This window comes from Cavia porcellus, unplaced genomic scaffold, assembly GCF_034190915.1.
Source record: "Cavia porcellus strain 051 isolate PalLab524CR breed Dunkin Hartley unplaced genomic scaffold, mCavPor4.1 scaffold_5, whole genome shotgun sequence".
In the NCBI taxonomy this organism is placed as follows: domain Eukaryota; kingdom Metazoa; phylum Chordata; class Mammalia; order Rodentia; family Caviidae; genus Cavia; species Cavia porcellus.
The window spans coordinates 46,567,913-46,592,826 of NW_026947488.1; the positions used below are offsets into that span (position 1 = coordinate 46,567,913).

Below are 24,914 nucleotides of genomic sequence, written 5' to 3' on the forward strand. Positions count from 1 at the left end.
AAGAAAACAAAAGTAAATAAGGAAAAAGGGAAAAATGAGGGAGATTTTTGGGTTGTCAGAAAAGGAGCAACTGGGTACTCCTGGCATAGACTCAAACCTGGAAAGCCAGCAAAGTCTGCCCATCGCTAATGATCACATAATGTGTTCCCCAGGGAGGAGCCGAGAGAGGCTATTAAAATACCAGGGCTCTGGTGCCCTAGAGGAGAGGAGCCTTCGGAAACGTGGTCCCTGTCAAGTTTCCCTTGAGAGTCAAAAAAACAAAAGACTGCTGTTTGGCCCCTGCCAGGTAAAATGATGGGAAAAGAAGCTGGGGAGGTTTCTCTTCCCAGTCCAAGATTTGGAAATGCCTGCATTCGGCTTGGGTATTTTAAACGTGGTGATGGGCCAGCTTGTTAAGTGTGCTGGCTGCCTAACCAGGTGACTGGCAGGCAGCCTTCAGGGAGCGGAAACTAAACCATTTGAGGGGTATGAAGTGGCCAAAAGAGCCAAACCCAGGCCTTTGTGATGTCTTCAATCAAAACTTTCTTTCAAAAGGTGCTGGCAAGTTTGGGTTTCCTTCTAGGGTGATACGGCTCTCTGGCTGTGTACACGTAGTCTTTGGGCACCCTGTGATCCCTATGGTAGAAGAAAAGCCCTAATTTGAACAAGTCTTATGGATTACACATGGCAAAGTTTGGCAAAAGGGTTTTTTAAATGGTTTTTATTGAGGTATAATTTAATACAATTAAATTACCCACTTTAAGTATGTAGTTCAAAAGGTTCTAACAAATGTATACACTCATTTAACCACTACTGAAATCCAGGCAGGACATTTTCACTGCCCTAAAATGTTTCCTCTTGCCCCACATTTGCAGGCAGGACTGTCCTCCAAACCCAGAAAACCACTGATTGTTGTTCCATGGCTTTACCTTGGTTTTGCTTGTTCGAGAAAGCCGTACAAATACCATCATGTGGTGTGTATTATTTTGCCTGGGGCCTCTTTTGTTTAGCATAATGTGTTTGCATTTTGTTTATGCTGTAAGTATTCAGAAGTCAATTTTGGGGTGTTTTTTTTTTATTACTGGGTAATGTTTTGGGGACTGAATATACTGCAATATACTTATTTACTTGTTGGATACTTGGATATCTAATGGAAAGAAGAAACAATATAACAGAGTAAGGAGAGAGAGGTGAAAATGGAAAAAGTGATTTAGGAAGCTGTAAAAATATGAGAAAAGGCTTAAACTGACACTGCAATGAAAAAGATATCCAAATAGCCAACATTCACAAATCAAAACTAAAGCAGGTTATCACTGTGCCCTCATCAGAATGGCTGAGATCAAAATCACCAAAACTAGTGTGGGCAAGCAGGGAGAGTCAACACAGCTCATATGCCATGCACAGAGGAAGGTAAACTGATAGCATGCTTTTGGGGAACTGTTTGGCAGTATGCGTTGGAGCAGAACACCTGGAAACCTGTGACCTGGCAATGCCACCCCTGAGACTTTGTGCCAAAAGAATAGACACCTGTGTGCATCAAGGGATGCATGCCAGAATGTTCACAGTAGAACATTCAAAATAACTCCACACTGAACATCTGAGTATCCGTCAGCAGCAGGAAGGCTAAAAAATTGTGATACATTTATTATTACACACCAGTGAGAGCCAATACAAGGGATGATCAAAATACACAGTGAATGTCTAAATTAAAGATTGTATTGCAGTAAAAGACACATGGCCATTAATCACCCTCAAAGTAGTCACTGTCACTTGAAGCACACTTATCCCATTCTTCTTGCCACTTTCTGAAGCAATTCTGTTGGATGTACTTGGTGGGCAGGAAGGAAATGCAATAGGAACTTCACAGGGCTGGTAATGTTCTGTTTATTGATCTGATTAATCAGGCTTTCCGTTTGTGAAAATTCAACATCTGAGCTTAATAATTTTTGTACTTTTCAAGTATATTATTCAATAAAGCCTGTCAAAATAGAAGCTCCTTTATATTTTCAATTCTCCATACTCATTTACACACACACACACACACACACACACACACAGAGCTGAGAAATTGTTTACCAGGCATGCTGCTGTTCATAGGATAGAAACAGGTGCTTGGCAGTACATGCCATGCCACTATCAAGAATCCCAGGACATTTGTGGCAATAGGGTGATGTCCAGGAGGTAAAGCCTTGAGGCCCACTCATGGAGGGAGATATTTGTGATAAATAAGCTATTTATTTATCTTATTAAGTTCTTATTTATCTTATTAAGCTTATTTATAGCTTATAAATAAGCTATCAGGCATCACAGAAATTGGTGTAACTCTCTCATGTGAATCCATGAATGCCGTTTCTCATTTTTTTAGCATGAGAAAGAGGCATGATTAGTTGAACCCACCGGCTCCTGACTTGTGTTGATCTCTCACATGTGTCAGTCTTTGCTTTTGGTTTTTCAGCAAGTTAACTAAGGCATCAAGAAAAACAATAGTTTGCAATCATGGTTGTGAGCAGCACAGAGAAAGACAAGTAATATAAAGAACCTATTTCTCAAAATTCCTCCCCCAGTATGATTCGAAATAGCACTATTGTAGAAGAGTTTGTTTTGTTTAAGGTGTCTCACCTATAAAGAAATGGTTTGTTTAAAACAATTACCACTCATGGGTACCAAGTTCTTTGTCCAAGGATATTTGTCTGAGTCTCAGCTCTGCCACTTCCTAGTTGAGTGGATTTAAGTAAGTTAAAAAGCAAACAAATAAACCAATAGCATTAACTTCTATTTAAGGTCGAGAAACATCCCTAGTTTGTAAATTAGGAAATGATAATGTAGAGAATGTCTCTGACACGCAGTAGGGGTCCCAAATTGGTATGTTTTATTCTTGTCTATTACATCTTTAGTTACTTAGTTTCCACTCCTTATAACTCATCTTGGCCTATTTCCAGGGAAAATCCTGCTCTGGGCTGCTCACATGAGGCACATAACTACCTGGTTCTTAGCTCTTGAACTCGACTCCTGTGTAGAACTTGATGATTCAAGGGAAACCATGGATCTTCATGGCCCCAAGGATGCAGCTGTAGTAAGATTTTCTTTCAAATGGAACCAGGAAAAAGAAGAAGACTTTCTATGACTCAGCAGTGATTAGCCTCCAACTTTCAAAACATTTGCAAACTTCTGCGTTTGGAGAGGACACATAGATCTCCGTTTGTTTCTAAAGGCAATACCAGTGGCAACCAGCCATTTAGGATGAAAGTGGAACTTGGGTGGATTTTGCATCATGTCATTTCTGGTGGCATTTCAAAGTGAAGTGAAGTCCTGGATTAAAGTGAAACAAAGCAGTGATGAGAACACCTCCACTGCATCAGTTTGACTTGGATATTACTCTAAAAGCAAATGAGTACAAGTTGTGCAAATTGATGTGTCTTTTACACAAATGTATGTGGAATCTTCTTTTATTGTTTTCAAAGAGTAACTATAAATCACTAGCAAGGTAGACATTTGCGCCCCATACCCTTCTCTGTCATTTACCTGTTACATGGCATTAGAAAGGTAGCAGTACTTGTCATCAACTTGATTGTCACCTGTACAAACCTGTGTATGTGCCCACATACTCTGGATATGGCAAGTGATGTGGCCAAATGACAAGACCATGAGTGCTTGGTAAGAACTTGATGAGTCTGGTAAAATCCAGACTCAGTCCGTGCCAAGCACCTGCTGTACACAGGACTTACAGAAGGGAAGAGTGGATGTTGCTAGCCAGGATATTTTATATTTTGATTATAAAGCTAAAATTTGCATTTTGAAGAAACAGTGATGGTCTGTGGGTGAAACTGCTTCAACAGGCCATACATGTAGTGTAGTCTTTTAGATTTTGCTTGAAAACACTTGTGGCACTGAGAATTCATTTGTCTCACAAAGATTCTTATTCCACTGCACCAATAGCATTGAAAGCCCCCAAGTCGCTGTTGGCAATCTTTCTCTCTAGACCAAAGCAGGGAGAGGTCTCCGCACCCTTTGTGAGAATTCCTCTGATACTGATGGGAGTTAAGGATGCTATATTGTATAGGCTCCTATCTTCTAGTCTACATACGTCAGCTACTGTAAGATTTGGTGTTCAAATTCTTTCTATACAGCCTCCTATAAAACTCATCTTAATCCAAACTTAGCCAAGTATAATTTGACTAGAAATACATACAAAGATAAGCTCAACATAACTAATGGGTCCTGTCCCTTAAACGCTTCCATTCCCCCTCACATTCACGCAGATTTTCACTGGCGTCTGTAGTACTGCTCTCACTTCTTTAATTTGCATTGTAATCCATTATCACAACTTGCGTGTGAAACTTCTCTTTTTCGTCTTTTCTGTTTCTTCCATATAGTTCTCTTTATAATCTTCCTGACTGCTGTTCTGCTAGTTCTTTCCTCCCTTTCTTTTTTTGTCCCTCTCATTAGAAATAGCATATGAACTGATCTACATACATAACCCCAGCTATTAGGGCATCACAGTAGTTCCACTTTATCCACTTTCTATGGCTTTGCTTTCTATAACTTTAATTATTCTTGATAGCCTGTAGACCAGAAATACTAAATGGAAAATTCCAAAATTAAGTGTAAGTTTCAAACTGCGTGCCTTCTGAGTAGTATGATGAAATTGTGTGGCTTCTCACCTTGTCCTACCCAAGATGTGAAGCATCTCTTCATTCAGTGTGTCCACACTGTATAAGCTACATGCTTGTTAATTACTTTGTACCAGCTCAGCTATCAAACTGACCGGCATGTTACTACATTAGTTTCACAGTGCTTGTGTTCAAGCAACCCTTCTTTCATTTAATAATGGCCTCAAAGCATAGCAGCAATAATGGTGGCAATTTAAATATGCCAAAGAGAAGCTGTAAGGGCTTCTTTTGAAGTGAAAGCTCTTGATTTAATGAGGAAATATGTAGGTAGCATCCTAAGGTTGCTAAGATCTACATAAGAACTAGTCTCCTGTGAAATTGTGAAGGAAAAAGCAATTTATTCTAGCTTTGATATTTTCCCTCAAACTGCAAAATGGTCACGTTGTAAATACAGGGAAAAAGTATGATATAATATATGGATAGTTTGGTGCTGTCTTGCTTCAGACTTACACCCGTAGTCTGGAAATATATCCCATGTGGATGTAGAATACTACAGTTGTTTCTGATTCAGTGTTTCATTTCCTGCATTTCCTCATGTTCTCCCTCAGTCCACTGAGTTCAGGCCTACCCACGTGACTTGCTGTGGTTACCAGGATAGGAGTGGACACTATGGATGGCCTTGCTGAGCAAAGTGCTTGTGTGGTTGGCTCTGTGACCCCCTCTTGTTGTGTTCTTTCATCATTAGGGCAAAGTTCCAAATGTTGCTATATCTAGTAATAGAGCAGTGGAGCCGTCTCCACTCCATGGGACGCTTGCTATGTGCGCAGCAGGAGGCTTATGTTGTTGTAAGCTACTGAGCTAGTTGTTACACAGCATAAGCTAGAAAATGTGACAAACACAATATTCTCAAGTGTACCATGAGCTTTTTCTAATACCATATATCTTATGTTTCTAATTGTATGTCTTGTTGACATCTACCTAGTTTGGTTAAAAATTAACTTGTTAGGATTTTCTGATTTTTTTTTCTGCCAAAGAAGTTCCTCCTTATAATTTCCCTATTTCTATAAATAAGATCTTGATGCCTTGAGGCAACATGAACTTTGAACCTTGGAATCAGCTTCAATTTTTCTCTTTTTGCTACTTCTACATTTAGGTAACTGCCAAGTCTGTTAAACATACTCATTTTATCTCAATGAATGTTTATGACACCTATTTTTTGTTGTTGTTTTGTTTTGTTTTGTTTTGTTTGGTTGAGACAGAGTGTCACTATGTAGTTCAGACTGGCCTTGAACTTGCTACATAGCCCAGGCTGGCCTTGACTCACGATGATCCTCCTGCCTGAGCCTCTCAAGTGCTGGGATTATAGGTATGCATCACCACGCCTGGCTAGGACACCTATTATAAATCTAGCATGATGCTTCTCTCTATGTGGCTTAAGGATGACTAAATCACAGCCTATCCCCTCATGTTTTCAGTCTTGTCTGGCAATACAATCATAAACATGATTTCAGTGTTCTGAAGTTCACATAGTGCTAAAATTATTTGGTAGATGGACAGAAGGATGTATAACCTAGCCTGGGAGAAGCTGGCTAGGGGAAATGATGCCAAGTTAGCATTGCAGGTAAGTAGTTCTGAGGACAGAAGATGGGGATATGGCAGACAGACAGACTATTCTGAAGAGAACAGACTATTCTAAAAAGGACAGTATGACTGAGTGTAGAGAATCTGGGCAGCTACATACTATTCAGTATAAATATTCACATTTAGTGACCCACCTGCTCAACAGGCTTATGACCAAGACGTGCTATTCAGACTTACAACCCATCTTTTTTCTTTTTTATACAGTTCTGTACATCTTATTCATATGGCTTCAATATCTTCTTTTGTGCAGTATACCTTGTATAGTACTATAATTTGTGCTGTATAATACAGTGCTACAGTTGTATGTTCTGTTACACATTACAGCGCTGCATATAAGAGTCATGCAAATAAAAGCAAAGTCATCAAGTTGGAGATTCCTCTGACCATTCCTTTGCTCTGGATGCTGTAATGTACATGCTATGTACGAGTCTTCATTTAGCCACCAAATCATTTAACCACCCAGTCACAGGAACTGAACTGAAACTTTAAAGAAAAAAGTCTGCACTCCTTAGAAAATACGGTGAAGCAGGGTGTGGATGGAGATGAGATGGGAAAATTAAGCAGAATATAATAGGCATCCTGAGATAAGTATAGGGTTCAGGCCTGCAGAGTGTTGGAAGATAGGCAAAGTCACATCCTTCTTCAATAGAGACGGTAGATCATTTTTATGTTAATTAAAACAGGAAGTATTGTATAGCACCTACAATATCAAATACCATTCTAAGTGCTGTATACATATTAGCCCATTTAACCACCCTAGCTCCCTTAGGAAACACACATTACTACATACTATGATCTACTTTTTACATATAAATAGAAGGAGGGAGAAAGAGATGAAAACATTTTTCTATGGACATAACTAAGAGGTAAGAAGTCTAGATTTGAACGCGACAGTTTGACATCCATATTCAGTTGTTGAACTACTATATTTTGCTATGATTGGGTGTCAAGCAACAAGTTAGAAGGTGACTGAAAAATGTTTGGTAAACAAGGTAGGGTTAGCGTGGTTATCATGGGTTAGCTTTAGGAAAGTTTTATGTAGTTGTGTATGCAAGGCGTGAGATTGACGGAATGAACGAGAGCTCTGGAAAGAAACTCATCAGCCTTGACTTGGACTGACAAGTTTGCTTGGTATCATTAGTGGTGTCATAAGTGGAATGTGAAACATGTGGGGCAGCTGATTTGGGAGAGAAGTAAATTCTATTTGGCACATGCTGAGTATGGAAGCCGGACTATAGTAAAGTGAAAACTTACTTAGGGACAAGAAGATAGGAAAAGCAAGGTTCCACTGACACCGTGCTAATTTGGGTGCTTTTTACTCACATCTGAAGTGTGTGGCAGCAGCCTCCCGACAGACTCCCTTGGTCATTATCGCCCTCCTTCAATGAATTCTGCAACCAATGTTAGCATAATCTTCTGAATGTGCCACTTCAGTGATGTTCTCCACTGCACACACATCTAAGGCTCCCCAGCTTCTGATTTCTCCCCTCTCCCATCTGAACTCAAGGTCTCAGAAAATCAAGCCCCATCTGTACATCTAGCCCTGTTGCCTCTCTTCTGGCTTTATGTTCTCAGCTGTTTCCTGCCTTCCCATGGTTTCCTGTAACTTTCCTCTCCCATGGCTAACTTATAGGTACCTGCCCTCATTTCGATATTCATAACAAAAATCTTTTCTTTCATAAGCTTTCCCTAATTACCCTAGCCATAAGTGGACACTGCTGCTTCTAAGCTTTGACTGTTTCACCAACTATTTCATAGGCTTGTACACAAGAACTAATTATCAAAGGCATTTACTTCTCACCTTAAGATGCAAACATTTTGTACCCCTGTCATCTTCCACCTATAAATGTAAGTTAATAAATTCACCAGTATCAAGGTAAAACTGACCATGTCTTCAAGTATACTAACCATAAAAAATAGCTCATCTTGGGGCTTCACAAAGGAAATAGTTATCTTTTTCCTAACAAATCTTACTGGTAACTATATCAGTTGGCTTTGATTATATTTTCACCACCTCTGACATGACACATATACAGGAGCGATGGGAGAGAAGAAGGAATACACATATCATTGAGAATGTGTTGAGAGCCCTAGACTATATTTCATATGAGTCCTACAAAATTGTAAAAGCAGAGTGTTCACATGGTGGTGGATCAGCTCATGAAGCAAAGACACTGGAAAAAGCAATCTGATAGTAAATGCAATGCAAGGAGTGAGAAGGGATATAACCTCCACTCAAGTTTCCAAGCTCACTTACTTATGGCCATGTCAACCTCCAGTTCCGTCCTTTCTATAAAACAAGGCCTGTGCCTTAACAGTGCCACTCCCCATGCGTATGATATGCATAGGTTGACATGTTGCAAGCATGATTCTTTAACAGGTTATTTTACTTCTTAAATGTGGAGAAATTGGCTTTAAGACCTAGATCACAAGTGATATGGGAACAGAGATTTGTCTCTGGGTTGTGGATTCCTAATAGGATCTAGTGAAGAACTTAGAGGAGATGCCTTATAGACAGTTACTATACAATAATCCCTAAAATCTCAGGCATGTCCTTTGGGATCAGACTGTTTGGTGGGAAGAAAATGCTGTTCCAGAAAAGGCAATCCTGGGAAACAAAGACAAAACAGAAAGCAGCAAAGACAAGACAGAGGGCATCACAATATGTGACTTGAAATTATATTATAAAGCTACTGTGATAAACATAGCATGGCACTGGCAAACAAACAAATGAAAGCCCAAAGATCAGTGGAACAAATTAGAAGATTCAGACAACTCCAGACACGCTAAGCCACCTTATCTTTGACAAAGGTGCCCAAACAGACTCACTGGAGAAAGATAGCCTCTTTTATAAGTGGTGCTGGAAAAACTGGACCCATATCTTTCTCTATGCACTAAGCTAAAATCATAACAGATCTAAGATCTCCATATTAAGACAGAAACAATGTGTTGGAAGATAAAGTAAACTCTTGCAGACATTGGTGTAGGCAAAGATTTTATGAACAAAACCCCGATTGCATAGGAACTATAGTAAGGAATCAACAACTGGGATCTGGCCCTACTGAAAAGCTTCTGCATAGCAAGGGACACCACCAACAGTGAACAGAAAACCCACAATGTGGAAGAAAATGTTTACCAGGTGTTCCTCAGAGAAAGCGTTACTATCAAGAACATATAAAGAGCTCAAAAAAATCAGTCCTCTCAGATTTAAGGGCCCAATCCAAAAATGAGTATTTGAGATGAATACACACTTCTCAGATGAGAACATACAAACAGCAAATAAATATGTGAAAAGATGTTCAACATCACTGGTCATTCAAGATGCAAATTAAAACAACTCTGAGATTCTACCTCACCCCAGAAAGAATGGTTATCAAAAAATCAACCAATAACAAATGCTGAATGGGCTATATGGGAAAAGGATCCCTTCTTGAATGTTAGTGTGAGCACAGACTGGTGCAAAACTGTGGAAATCATAGTGGATTTCCTTAGATAACTAGGATTGGAAGTTCCATTTGACCCAGCTATTCGCCTTCTGTATGCCTTCTCAGAAGAATTAAAAACATCATAGCACAGCAATATATGTGCACTCATGTTTATAGAAGCACAATTTATAACAGCAATATCTTGGAAACAACCTAAATGCCCATCAATCAAAGAATAGATTTAAAAGACAGTATTGTTATACAATGGAATTCTACTCAGTGATAAAGAAGGATAAACTGGAGACTTTTATAGGTAAATGGATGCAACTTGAGACCATACTCATAACTAAAATAAATCAGACACACATGTGTAAACATTGCATTGTCTCACTAGTGTGAGATGCTGAAACAAATATGTATATAAATATATGTGCTACATATATGTATATATATGTTTATAAAAGTAGTTCAGATATACTACTGATTTCTCTGAGTTCACTGAAGAGAAAGATGTGTGCCGGTGTTGTTTGGAAAACTGAATGCAGATGTCTTGTGCTCTGGGTGAATGATTTAGGAATAACAATGCACAATGTATGTACCATTGTTGCCTCCTGATTGATGTGTTCTGAAATTTTACTCTTTTTTTCTGTTTGACATAAAAGACTTGAAAAAAAAGACATTAAAAAAAGAAAATGCTATTCCAAGTGAGATAACCATTCTTTATCAAGGTGACTTAAAGAAATTAGGAAGAGAAGGTTAAAGTAACTCCATTTTAAAAAAAGAATATATTATTTATTTTTATCTTGGACTTTTAAAGCAAGGGTTTTATTCATATATAGGTATGTGTTTGTGTGTGTGTGTGTGTGTCAGTTCATTTTCTACACAGCCGTGCATGCCTACTTAGAGAAGTGCTGAAGAAATTGCCTTTATCACATCTGTATTTAAATGAGGCACTAACGAAAATCAAGTATCATTATCTCAAGCCTCAGCTCACACTTAATGAAAGAGCCCGTGTGAATTATTTACGGAATGTCATACTTCAGGTTTTAAATTCAATATATTGTGATACAGATGCTGCATAATTTAAGAGGGGGACAGATTACAACATGGCACCTGCCTACACTTCTCCATTCGGTCATTTCTGCTGCCTGGGTTAAAATCTCCCACGCATCAATAATTTAGCAGGGACCCTCCAATTCTCTCCTTTGAAATAAGCCGGTATCCAAAAACCTACAAGGGAGAAGCGATCCATTTAGCTTAGGACAAATCTCATATGCTGAATGATTTAACAGTCCCATTCTGGGCTTCAGTACGGCGCTGAAGCATGTTGTGAGCAAGAGATCGAATGTGAGGAAAGAAAGGCTCCCAGATCAGCTCTCTTTCTTTTGCTATCTTTGGGTCACTGTTCCCAGTGTGTTGATTTTTTGTTTGTTTTCTGGCACTAAACTCCCTGCCTGTTTCCCTCTCCCAGGCCTGAGTGCACTCTGCCTGTCCTGCTTGTTACTTTGCTCTTTCTCTTTCCTCTGTTTTCTTTCCCATTAGTAATTATTTATGAGTCTCTGAGGTGCAGCCCAGGATTTTTCACGGTATTTTTCCCACTTCCGCCAGCCCCTTTGGTCACTGCTGAATGTTCGGAAAGGAAAGTAGGCTTTGACATGCGTGGTTATGTGGATCTGGAGCAGTATGCTGGAAAAGCTATACAATTACCCATTCCCTGGCACCAACTGCTCTTAGCTTTTTGGCCAGCAGGAAGTGGATGAAGAGGAAATGCGTTTCCATGCTTAGAACACACAATGGTGGAGAAAACTGGGGCCCAGCTCCTTGGTCTCTTGGATTCCCCACCGTTGCTATTTCTAAGCACCATGTACTTAAGCAATTACATTTTACCACCCATTCCCACCCCTCACCAAGGTAAGAAAACTTTGGTTTTCAGCACCCTCTTACCTGGCATAAATGAATCCTAGACAAGTCCACTAAACCTTCAAGGAATTAAAGCAAATGCATTTAAGATGCTGTTGCACCCAGAATTGGGAGTACCATTTTATTATTCCTTGGAGAATGTTAATGTCTCATGTGAGCATCCAGAGAAAGAGCTGGGATCACTGGAAATAATTTAGCCAGCATTTCCCTTTTTATCTAATTATCCTCCCTATTTTTAGAATAGTGCTTCTAGAATTGCAATTGACCATACATATTAATTAACAATCTTGTTAAAATGCTGATTTCCATTAAGGGGTTCTGGGTTGAGGTATGAGATTCTGCAGTTTTAACATGATCCCAAGAGATGATGAAGCTTCTGGTGTTCAGATCACCCTTACCAAGGCTGTGCTGGAGAATTCCAGCTCCCCACTATGTCTTCCTCCCATACCTGTACTGTCCACTCTGGCTACTTTGTCCACTCTCCTTGTGTCCTTGTGAAGCAGTCAATTGTGCTTCATTGTGTGGACAACTGTGTCCATTGTCTCAGCTCTATCATGACGGCTAGTAGTTTTCTAATTGCAAAAGTACTTTCTCATTCTTATATGAGATAGTCCACTCTTCCTGAAACTCAACCTACATCATCACCTCTATTTCCTTTGTCATTGTCCCTTGTGATCTGGTCTGTGTCAGTCATTTGGTGAAGACTGGTACTTGAATCAGTACTATCATTACCAACCTACCTTCTGTCTAAAATGCATAGACAACCACCAGCTGGGTATCTGCCCTCACATGCCCTACACCTGTTTCAACAAGTAAAAGTGAACTTCACCTCTGCTCCAGAGCCACCACTCCAAGAGCCAACCTAGACTTGGCCACAACCCAGAATCGCTATGCTTCAGAGAATTTAAGCCCTGATATCCTACCCCATGACTTCCTGTGCTTCCAAGTCCATTCTACTCTGCCTAGGCTGATGCTGGTTCTTTCACTGCCTCTGCTCTTGATGTCTCCACTGTCTTCTCTTGCCTGGGTCTCCTATATGCTGATCCCAATTCTTTTCTCATAAACATACTCAATTTCAAGACAGGGATATAGCTCAGTGGCACAAGACCTGCATGGCAAGGGCAAGGTTCTAAGTTTGATTCCCAGTACCAAAACAGAACAAAACAAATTAAAAAATGCTCAATTTCTTGCACTTCTATTCTTTCAATGCTATACATCATCTGTCCTTATTTCTCATGCAGCTAGAAAACTGAACATGGTTATAGGAAAATCACCGTTATGTCAACTGACACCTTCACACATTCATTGGCTCAGTTTCCTCTGGGACCTTGAAGAACTCAACCACTCAGTTCTGGAGCTGCTTCTCCAGTCTTTGACTACTTCCTTAAAGCTCAGGTTCAGCCCATGCCCACACCCTCTCATCTTGGTAAATGATCTCTCTTCCAGCAGAACAAAATTATAGAAACCTTCCTAAATTATAATAATATTGATGATATTACCTTCAGATTATTGGCATAAGGACTCAATATCCTAATGTGAGAATCATTTAGTACCTGAGATAACTCAATAAACAGCCGGTTTTATAACAAAACTATATTACTGAATGAGCTTTAAAAAGCTATCCCTGTGATAAAACGCACGTATGTCTGAAAAGAAACCAGCACAATGGAGCCTTGTGGAACCAAGGTGGCACGTATGACATTCTCTGCTATCTGTAAACTTATCTTCATCCACACCCATCTTTACTTGCTTCTTTCTCTACATTCCCGGTTGATGAGTGTCCTTCCTCCTGTTGAGGCCACACCAAGTCACCTGTGCCCTGCTTGCATCTCATCTCATCCCATTGCTTTCAAGTTTACGTCAGTTGCTGACACCGGTTTCTTCCCCTTCACCCTCTGCTGGCCTGCGGCTTCTTTCCCCATGCCACCGAGGTGCCATGGACAATGCTCCTCCCTCATTTTCCAGCCTCATCTTCCCCATTCTCCCTGCCTCACAGTTTACTTTACACACCATGCTACCTCGTGCCTAGATCATCTTGCTGAAGTCACTAATGGAATTACTCTTTCTCCGCTTTGTGCTCTGGGTGACTTCTATTCATCACAGTTATCTGGCTGCTTCCCAGTTATCATCCCACCCTTAAAAGCTTGCAATAGCATCTTATTTTCTGAATTTTACTGTGTTATCTATTTGTGTGGCTATCTCCCCTGTAGATCAGGTGCTCCTTGAGGGCAAAAACTCTTGCTTTATTTATTTTTGTATCCTGAATGACTGGAACACTGCCTAGAATATTGTGATTAAGAAATAAACATTGGTTGAATGAATGAATTAATGAATATTACTTGCTCATAAAATAAATGCTGTCGTTCATGCCAGCAAATGGCTTCATTGCATAGATCTCTTTTGGGGCATAAGTGCATTTTATCACAAGACAGCTTTTAAAGCTCACTTAATAACAATAACAATAATAATTCAATTCTGACATAGCAACAACTGTTTATTGAGTTGTCTCAGGTACTATGTTAAGTGATTCACACACGTTATGCCGTTGACTCCCTGTGACGGTGCTCTGAAGGCAGTATTTTTATCATAACTTTGGAGGGGAAGAGCTGAGGATCAGAGAGGTTAAGTACACACCTAATGCCCCATAACCAGGAGGCTGCATAGCTGGCTTTTGAAACTCAGCCAGGCTGGCTGACAGATGCATGCCCTGAGCATTACATTTAACTTCCCTGCTTGCCCTTGGCCACTCTTCCCTGGACCCTGATCTCCCCTTTCCCCGCTCCACACAGTGCCTTTCCTCTGGCCCTGCAGCCTGAGCACCCTCCTCTTGCCACCATCTCAGAGCACTGTTGGAACAGTGACTTTCAGTTCTGTCTCCGTACATTTAATCTACAAGGCCTAATGACTATTTCTGAGGAGCCCTAGGGTTGAGAGAATTCATTTCTTAATAATCATGAAGTAATGAAATGCTACTTAGTTCTATTTACCTTAGATAATTAGCACTGTACAGTATGAGGCACTCTGCGGACGGTTTTCACTGGAGCACAATCTGAGATCCCGGAAAAGAGTGAATTCTGGCTGGATACTTCCTCTCTGCTTTGACATTAAGGACACCTTTGGGTAGGACTGAGGCCTAGCATGTCATTTGCCTGGGGACTAGGGCTTGGCTTAACCCACACTTCTTCCAAGGATGCCCGATACAGGGATGCTTCCACACTCTGGATTTAGGAGGAAGTCAGATTTAAAAGACTTAAATAAAGAGATTATCTGATCATTCTCATTTTCTAACTGTCAGTTATGCTGTACAATATTCGCTTATGCATAGAAGTTCAATAATTTTTTTTTTACTGATATCTGTTTTTCAGACATGATGCTAAATAATTATCAGGGTCTTTTTATAGGATTGTCACTATTTTTAAATTCCACTCAGCTTTCTCTGGTCTGCAATGCTAAAGTATTTTCATGCTTGTTATTAATGCTATGTTTTAGTTGGTAATCCTTAAACTTTCCCACTCAACCCACAGTTCAAGTCTGCATTCACTTGCCATGAATATTTCACTCAATTAAATTAAAAAATATATGTTTTTCCTAATAAATGAAGAAAGCAGACACATATGTGTGTGTTTTGAATATAATAAAACCTAAACAGAGAAGAAGTTTAGATCATTTGGAATGCCCTGAACATTTATCAGAGCTATAAATCATCCTTGAATGCCTATCTTTGATATATATTATCTAAATGTTATACTTATTTCTTACTACTGATTATTTTTTTAAAAATTCTAATGTAAGATAGAATCATACTGCATACTGCAGATGACATGTTATATGCCATCCTACAGGGCTATTTTATTGTCGAGGAACAACTTTTGATTTTTTAAATGCCAAGTAACACTTGAATGCAATTGATACCATTTCAATGCACCAATTTCTTTTTTTTTTCTTATTTCCTGAAACAAAATGTATGCAAAATGAAATGCATATATAAGCAATTCCTCTATTGGCTTATCTCAGAGAATTAACACCTTCTTCAGAATGCATATAAATAAGCTTCCAGACCAAAGATCTGGATTTCTGCAAAGATTTCCCTATAGGCAAAGGAAAGACTATGCCCTTGAAGGTCACTTCTAAATCTGGAGTTGCAGGGTTCCTGCAGGAGGTGCCTATAAGAAATCAGGAAATGAGGGAAAAAAGAACCCTGGAAATTTATCTCCCTGATATCACCTGATAATAGTTGATGTGTGAGTTAAAACTAGAATGTTTTAACTCCTTGCCCATAGTGCTAAACCTTATTTTTCAGTGTAGATAGGGCCTATCTTCCCACATTTTTTTTCTATCTGAGATCAAAATATCCCAATTGTGACATCTCCATTGGTCACTGAGGAAAGCATTAGGTTATGAAAAATTAGGGCTACTGCCCTAGAATGAAATGATGGAACAAAGGTAACACAGGAACGAAATTCTTGTTTCCTTCATAAATTCTTAGCCATGTGTGAGGAGTTCAGTCAAGACACCCATGGATTAGGAGGCTTTGGTTCAAGTTCTCTGGGAGAGGTTAGAAAAGTAGCAGATTAACCTGTCTGCTACCTTATCAGTCAGTTTTGCGTAATCAACTAAGTTAACATTCTTACCTTTAACAAATCATTAATTCATACAGAAGAGATCAGGAAATCTCCTAGTTCCTCCAGCATGAGGTATGACTGGAATGTGAGGAAACATCAGATTAAGAGGACTTTTCCCAACAAAGGATTATTAGCAATTGCCTTGAAACTTTAACCCTTTTTAATCTGTGTAAAATCCTTCTACCTTAGATTAGGAAGATAAATTGCTCCTGATTTGTGGCTGTTTGATAGGTTAAACTGGATCCTAATAGAATTGCACTAAATTCTAAAAGGGACAATACCAGCACCTTTACAACCCCAGAGTGTCCTAAGCATAAGCACAATGCTGCAAGAAGTGTCTGAATTAAGCCTCACTTCATTCTTTATGGTTTTAGTTAAAGAACAGCTGGAAAGACTGGCTTGTAGAGAATCTTTTTGCTCTCCCTTTCTTCTCTTCCCTATCTCCTGCTTTTTAGGAATTGAATGAATGATGCAAATGAGCACTTTCATTAATTTACGTACCCCTGAAAAATTCAATACAAGTCATGGAGATACATGAAAAACCACCACACTGTCCAGGCAAACATGGTTCACCCAAAATTGGTTCACCTTGGGGATCTGTAAAATAGAGACATGATGAATTCTTGTTGAATATGTAACTATATTTTTAATCCAAGTCCCTGAAGATAAATCTTTTGCTTATTAAAGGATGTATGAGGGTCAGAATACAATATAAAAACTCTGAGTATTTGTGCATTCCTATGCCAGAAAGCAGAGCTGTAGAATACACAATCAGATTGGTCCAGGGGCCAGCAGGGCCTAGAACAGCAGCCGGGGAGAACTTTTGTGTCTGTCCGTTGCTGTGGCTAGATGAGACCTGTAAAAATTGACAGCAGGGGCAACTTTGAAATGAAACAAATAATAAAATACAACCCAAAATGAGTAAGTATTTGCAAGTAGGAATTGTATTTTATCTTTTTGTCCCATGAAGGAGCATGTCCAGCTGGTGGGGGTGGGTTGCTCCTTTCTCTCCCCCTTAGCAATGCACATATGAACTAGTTGAATGGGCAGCAGGAGCTGATCACAATAACCCCACCAGCTGCTCCAGCCTACAGTCTGTAGAAACACCCACACTCAATAGATACCTAAGAGAAGTTTCACTGCCTGCAGAGGGGGATGAGTAGACTGTGCATCTTAAACATGATAGAATCTCTTGCAAGTCTTTTATGCTCCTCAGTTTTCCAGTCTTTTCCTCAAAGACCTATGCTTTGAGAACTTCTGGGTTTTATATTAAACCAGAATGACAAGGTACTGGCACTTCCCTGCCTAAATCTTCTTCTTCCAAACCTCCCTGGGTGCATCTTGAATTCTTCCGTTCACTGTTGCTTTTATAGTCAGGTTAATGCACAAGGTGGTCTCTAAGATTCTTGCCCTGTCCAATCCCAGTTTCTCTGTTCTCCAAAACAGATATTTAATATGCCTTAGCTAACCTTTGTCCACTCAGGACATGGCCAGGGGCATTCCCTGGTACAGAGTCATACAACACAGTCACTGTTGACATAATAGAAAGACAGTTTGAAACTTAGGCTTTGCAAAGACATTTAGTCCATTTCCTGCGTGAAGAAGGGACCCCCCACTTCCTCTCTCTACATCCTGCATTGGTGTTTATTCTGTGCCTTCCTGCAGATTTGTATTAACTAAGAATTTACGAGCCTTTTCAGCTTGCTCTGAATGTCTCTGCCCTGTTCCAGAATCCATGATATCAGCCTATACTACCTGTTTGTTCCCCTCATGCCTGTGCTTTGGCTAAAATGACTATGCTGCTTGTTGTATGGGGTACAGAATGGAAAATGGAAACTGATGAGAATACGAGAGTTCAGCCCCACCTTGACATTGACCCTTTGTCCCCTATTATAGGCTGACTTCCAAGAGATGATCTTTGCTCCCTGTTAAGAAAGCCTGTGAGTAACAAAGCTAGGATGCTTTTTGAATATACATATAAGTGGATACAAGGTCACATGCTTTGTCTGCACCTTTAGACTTTAGTTGAGCAGTTGTGATAGGAGGAAGATTTCAGCACAATAAAAAAAAGAGGGCATCAAATAAAACATAATTATTATCTGAAAATAATATGCTTTGTGTACACATAAAAGATAAATCTATATCAAATATGCATTTCACTTACATGTTTGCTCAAAAACATAGGATTATTCTAATTCCATTGTGCAGTGGTTTCTAAGGGTCAGACCATGTTAGAAATATAACAAAAAGGGGATAAATTATTCCATCAGAAAAATATAGATGTGTACATTTTATATTCATTTCAAGACATTTTCTTGTCCTCTAAGTTTTGTCCTTAAGCTTAAGTGTAAAGAATTCTAAATGAAATGAGATGTAGCCTTTTAGCAAATTTCAAGGATAATAAAGATGAATTCAAAGTGAATTTATTGCGAATTACGTGGTCAGGACATTTGTATCCTCAGCATTCCATTTTAATTAATGTCTCACATGGATCTTATTACGTAGGTGACCTTCTGCCCTTTGGTCATCTCCACCTTTCTTTCAAAAGATCTGATGGCAGTCTCCCGTAATAACCAGGCAGGCTTTTAGGCTCGTGCCTCTTCCTTGCGGGGAAAAGGCCCTCTTAATCTGTGTCTCACATGCATCATAGTTCTGAGCTTTGTAAGAGGAGGATCCTATCCCAGAGGGTGTTGGTGACAATCCAAATTTCACATGAGTACAATCAACCAAAATTATCAGTTGTTTTACATCCTGTCTGCTATTCAAAGAGATACACAATCTTCTAGAGAAACATAGACAAATCTGCAAAAGGTCATGCATAGCTTGGGCATTTCTGAGACTAGGTACCAGCTGCATTTTGATGGACAATGTGAGCGGATGCCTTGTTCATAATAATTTACCATTTAAGAAGCATTCTAAGAACAGTCATGAAATGCGAGCTAATAGTTGATTTGAAGGTAATTAAGGTTTTCTAAGAGGTAGCTCAGTGCCACTTTTTGTTCATACAAATCAAGTGCAAAGAAAAATCCAACTGGCCAGGTGATTTTCATCTTACATATTTTACTAATTTGTCTCATTTCTAAATTATTACAGACTTGATCCTGACTATGAAGAGGAAAATAAAATCATGTAATAACACCCTGGGAAGGTACAGTGTCTTTTATCAGTGATCTCAAAACGTCTCCTAAGCAGTAATTATTTCTCCAAATGTGCTGGGAGGGAGAAGGGGTTATGACTGTGGTGCTGATGAGGAAGCAGATGCCAGGTCAGGGATCGGTGACTTAAAACAAACTGCGTGATCTTGACCAGGCCTGTATTAAAAAGTAAGGAAAAGGACCAGCTCCAAGATTGAGTTGTGGAGCTCCTTGTCCAGTGCAGCTCATCAGCTGCTGTCAACCACGCTTCTACTCCAGCCATCATTGCCGTTTCCTTGTTCTTATTTTTCTGATCATTAGTCTCATCACCAGGGAACATGAGCCACTCTTTGGAGCAGACATTGTCCAAGCAGAACTTTGCAAACTGGGCTTACAAAGAAGATAACTAAATATTACAATTTCTCAGGCCTCCCAGAGGAGTCACTCAAAAGATGGGCTGGGTTGTATCTTGCAGACAACATCAAACCTTCCTTGCCCCTGAAGACTCGATTTTGAAGAATTGTTCTTCTTCTGGGCACTGATGATGCTATCTGGTCCCTTGGCACCCCGGTACACTGGGTGAAGTGCAGCTAATTTTAACCTTTCTTCCACCTTGTAGTCTCCTGCTCTCAGAGAGTGCTTGCTGTGGTCTGCCTGTCAATCCTTTATCTTTATCAATCCTCTTGTTTTCCCAACTCTCTCCACAAAGTGCCCTTTAAGCCTCAGAGTCCGAACTGCTATCAGAGCCACAGCAAAGCCACATCCTTAACTCTCACAGATATCATCTTCTCTAGGAAAATTCTCAATGCTCCTCTACTTATCACAGATCCTCAGTGAACGGCGTGTCCCCATGTGGTACTGATCTATCACATCTTTGACAAAAACCGAAGGACGTACATCATTCCGAATATCTCTGCTTCCTACTCCTCTACTTTGCCTTCTCTTCTCCTCTGTCTTCTCTGAAATAGAGATCAAGAGATTAAGTCTCAAACAATGAGAGCCACTGTGGAATCATGGACTACACAATAAAATCATGATAAGTTAGTTCCATGTCACGTCACTAGAGAGAAAGGTTATTCGTGACTAAGAGAAAAAAAATATTTTTTCCATTGACCCATTCAAAAACAGCCATGAATTCACTGGGACTGGATATCTGGTGAGTTTTGTACTCTGGAATTTAAGAATTAGAGGAAGGGGACAGGGGGAATTTTAAAATAAACCTAGAAGGGTGGTCAAGCCTGGTTCACAGATGTGCTGCTCTGGGTAACCCACAGCCCTTGGGGAGCTACAGCAGTGATGTGTTTTACTTTTCTATTTTGAGCCTGTGACTCACATTATAAATATTGACTTCTATTTCTCTATTAGCATCAAAATTTTTTTTTCTTGAATCCTCCAAATTGACTTTGACTATAACTTTGGTTAATATTAAACCTCTTGGGTCAACACATTTTTATAGCTGTGAGCTGCTGTGGCCACATGGAGTGGGGTTTGGCAAAGAAGATGTACAACCAGGAGCAGGACATCGGTAAGGCTCTTTCTGGACCCCTCCACACTCCTGGCCTACTGACTACCCAGCATCCTCCTGCCAGGTTCATCTTCCCAGAGCACAGATGGATCATAGTGAAAACCTTCCATGGCACCCAACTGCCCAAGGAGGGAGGTTTGAATGGCACACTCACACTCTCCAAGGTATAAAAAGGGCTTCACCCAGGCAAACCCTAAGACTTCATACACTAACTCGCCCATATACACATCACCCTTGCCTCGGTCCTCCAAGCACTCTGAGTCTGTCTTATGACACCTAAGTAAACTGACACATAAGCAGATTCCCTCTCCTTCGTCACGGGCTCTGCAAGGCTCATTCTGTGCCATCTATGCACCTAGCACCAGAGCCAGCACATGCGAGATAATGAATAAACATTTGCTGAGCTGAATCCTGTCTCAAAGTTTATCTGTTTCTTTTAGGCATATGATTAATAGTCACATGAAGTAGTTAAAATAGCCGTACTGCAAGACAGCTGAAGCAACATGTCTCGGGAAAAATCAAATGGTTTTTGCTAATAGCCAGTTTAAACAAACACAGGTATTCATGTCTTTTGCCATCTTAGCTAAGGCCAAAAAGAGGCATTGTTGCCACAGTTACCATAAATGTTAAAACATAGGCCACAAGGAAATAGGAACCCTCAGGGAACACAGCATCCCAGCAGCTCTTCTGTGATAAAGTCTGTTTGAGGTCACTCAATGACAGACTCAGGGCATGAGATGTTTGTCTTTTGCGTTTCCTGGATGATTATAAACTGGAAGCAATAGGAAAGTGGGAAGAAGTAGAAAGCAGGAAGAACTGCAGACAAACTTAAAAGAAAGGAAAGGAATCTGAACAGAGAGTACCTTACAAAACAGAAAAGGACAAAGTCAAGTGAATTTGACCTCTCTCCTTCACAGAGTTGAAAGTAACCGGATAAAAACTCTATCCCTTTGTTTGCAGAGAAGGAAACAGAAGGCCAGGAAGGCTAAATTATTTCCCTTCCTCAGAGTACAACTATTTGAACTAAAGCAGACATTTGGGGCCAGTGTGATTGGATGTTCAACGCAGGTTACTTCCAAAAATAAGGGGTTACATGCGCTGCTGCTGGTGCCTTTTCGTTTGAAAGTGTTTATCATGTCCTGGCTCAACAGCAGGCCATGCTGTAGGTTCTGAAGACACACAGGGACATTTTTTATCTAGTCAAATTAATACAAGAGTATACATGCACTTTTTATACGAAGTGATGGAGAAGCCAAATGCTCAAATGACTGTAAAAGTGGGTTCGCAGACAGCATTGTCAGGAACGCTAGGCAGGTCCTTTTTTTACTCTAACGATGTGATAAATGCCTGGGCCCATGTATTATACAGTGTATGTCCAATCACTGATTTGAAGCTAAATAAATGTAGTCATGGCTTCTCTGATCTAAGACTCATGCTTTTGGGAGTTCCACGCAATGACCAGGATATCAATCTTTCAGCTAGAAAGGTCTAGAAATACGTGAAGCTGCTACTCCAAGATTTCTGCAACACACACAGTGGTCTGAACACAGTCTGGGCCTTCCATCAGCTCTTTTCGTCAATGCTGACTTCAAAAACATGGAAACCCATTTTGTTTTAGAGAAATAAAGGCAGCAGGAAGCTTTTTGATTACCAACATTTCTAAAAAGTCTCTGAGTGATTTGCGAGTTTTCTCATGGTCTGTAGCAAGGGACATATGTTTCCATTTGATCAGATCCCTGTGGATGCTGAAAGTCCATATTTTCCTGTTGCTAAAACTTAATGGAAACAAAACCAAATAAAAAATCCCTCAAAAGGAAAGTAGCAACACTTCTCTTATGACTCATTTTCAATGTCAATAGAAAGATTTGTTTCCTCTGAAGGAGCACTTCAAAAAGAAAAAGCAACCAAAAATTGTGAAGCAAAATAGAAATCCTGGCAAAAAGTCTATCATTGTAAGACCAAAAAAAAAAAAGTTATATGACCGAACTAAGTTACTTCCTTATTCTGGCCTTCTTTCTCTTGGAGTAAACAACTAGATAATCTTAACTTTCCTGTGTAAGAATGTATAACATATTTGCAGTGGAAGTACTATTTTTCTTTCTCCCTCTTTCTCGTCATCTTTCTTTATTTTTCTTTCTTTTATCCTTCCTTCCTTTCTTTTTTCTCTTTGTTTTCTTTCTTAATTTTTTTCTTTCTTCTTTTTTGGTGGTGAAGATTGCACCTATTTCCTCATACATGTATATGAAACACACAGTTTACCATGCACCAAAGTCCCATCTCATTTATGATAAAATTGAACTTGCAGTACATTTAAGTTTGTTAGCAATCTAGCCTAAGATATGAAAGAAAGCAATTCTTCCTAGCAGGGGTTCACTTTGTGTCAGATATTCAATGCAACTTCATTCATGGCAACTTATCCCTTGGCTGAAAACACAGTCCACGAGCCAATGTCCAATTCAGTTCTGATCACATTTAAATATTAACAGCAATAATGAGAGAGCCTGCTAAGTGTCAAGCCCTACCAGACTTTCTCTAACACACTGCTTCACTAATTTCTGAAGTGATTTCACTGGGAATCCCCCACTGGGTTTTATCATTTTACAAATTTTGTCTAAGTGCTGATTCAAATTGGAATGGGGTTACAGACCGAAGTTAGAGGCCAAAAGAAAAATTAATAATAATAAAATGTGAATCCAAGATGCCCAGAGCTCAAGAGAAGAGATGAGGCCAGGGATTCATACTCAGAAAATCACTTTCTCAACCTCTCAGAGCCTTCAAGGCAAAGGAGAGAACACCACCCCCCCCCAACACTTCTCTGTACCCCTGGCTTCAGGTCTGCTATCTGCCAACGCCTGCGGTTTCAAGGTTGTTAAAAATCCTTGACAACTTTTCCCTTACACACACTAAGTAGGGTGGGATTAGCCCGTGATCTCCATAGGATTAAATACTCAGCTTCCCTTTCCTGATTTCCCTCTGCTCACAAGACCTGCAGGCCAAAAATACCCTCTGCCTGCCGCTGCCAACAAGGTCACAGAGCCCTGTCATGGTGACTGCCCTCTGGGTGCCCTTCCCCGTGTTTTGACCCTTTCGCTATCAGAAGTTTCTTTCCTGTTGAGCTTTCGAACTCACCAATTAGCACAGGCAAAATGTCCAGAGGAAAACTGCACTGCACCTCCTCCAGTGCACCCCAGCCTGCCCTTACGCTCCCAGCTTGCCTGTTGCTGGGCTGTGGTCTGTTTGTCCTTCCTGCATTCTGTACCCTCTTCTCCCACAGTAGGCACAGCCTGTGGGTTCCAAAGTTGCTACTGCGGCCACTTCCTGGACTAAAACTTCTCTTACACTAGCTTCCTCTCACTTTCATCACATATGTGTTTCATTTAAAGATGCTGTGATCACATCCAATGCCATGTGCCATTATTTTGGGGCCTGGGTAGGTGACCGTCAAGGAAAACTGGCCAGATGGGAGTATTGTCTATCCTTATGTGACACTTGTCTTGGAGTGAGTTTGCCTTCCTGGGCAGGAAAGCACACATTTGCAAAGGTTCTTCTGGATCTCCTGGGACAGTGGGGATTTGGGCACAGCGGGAAGTCAGGGACTAGGGCTCTTTGGGGAGGCTTCTTGTCATGCCAGCAGGTAAGGATTGGCACTAGAAACTCGGATTTGTTTTCCCTCCCTGCACTTGGAAGCCTGTCCTCTCTGTGGCCCTCAGTGAGGACCTGATAAACCATTGACCTCAATTAATAAGTGTGCGGCAGCAACAATATTAAACCTGACTCCTGGTTCCCTGTTGAGCTATCATGTGTCTCTCAGCAACTTGGCAGGAACCTTTTCCTCACCCCATGTCCTTCCTATTACCCTGCAGCAAGCCCCGAGCCCTCCCGAGCAACCCCAGAAGCACAACTCCAGCTCCTCGGGAGTGACATTGGGGGCCACCTGTGCTGGTACTTTTTGCAGGTCAGCACTTCATCAACAGACTCCTTCCTTCCCGAGCAGTCTGAAGGTCACCAGGGTCCCAAGAACCACCCTGTCAATCACTGCCCATGGCCGATTCCTAGGA

The 24,914-nt window shown here is 40.4% G+C and overlaps 3 long non-coding RNA genes across 3 annotated transcripts in view; 1 reads left to right on the forward strand and 2 right to left on the reverse strand.

The window, feature by feature from the left end:
• Nucleotides 1-24,914, reverse strand: part of LOC134476062 (uncharacterized) — a 99,092-nt gene that overhangs the window by 7,936 nt on the left and 66,242 nt on the right. The window lies entirely within an intron of this gene.
• On the forward strand, nt 192-4,177 carry LOC134475886 (uncharacterized). The gene is made up of 3 exons (XR_010047214.1): nt 192-286; nt 855-953; nt 2,919-4,177. It is a non-coding gene; the product is annotated as an uncharacterized LOC134475886 (long non-coding RNA).
• Nucleotides 3,151-16,796, reverse strand: LOC134475887 (uncharacterized). Its single transcript, XR_010047215.1, has 3 exons — nt 16,699-16,796; nt 16,207-16,275; nt 3,151-3,288 (listed from the first exon to the last, which is right to left on the reverse strand). It is a non-coding gene; the product is annotated as an uncharacterized LOC134475887 (long non-coding RNA).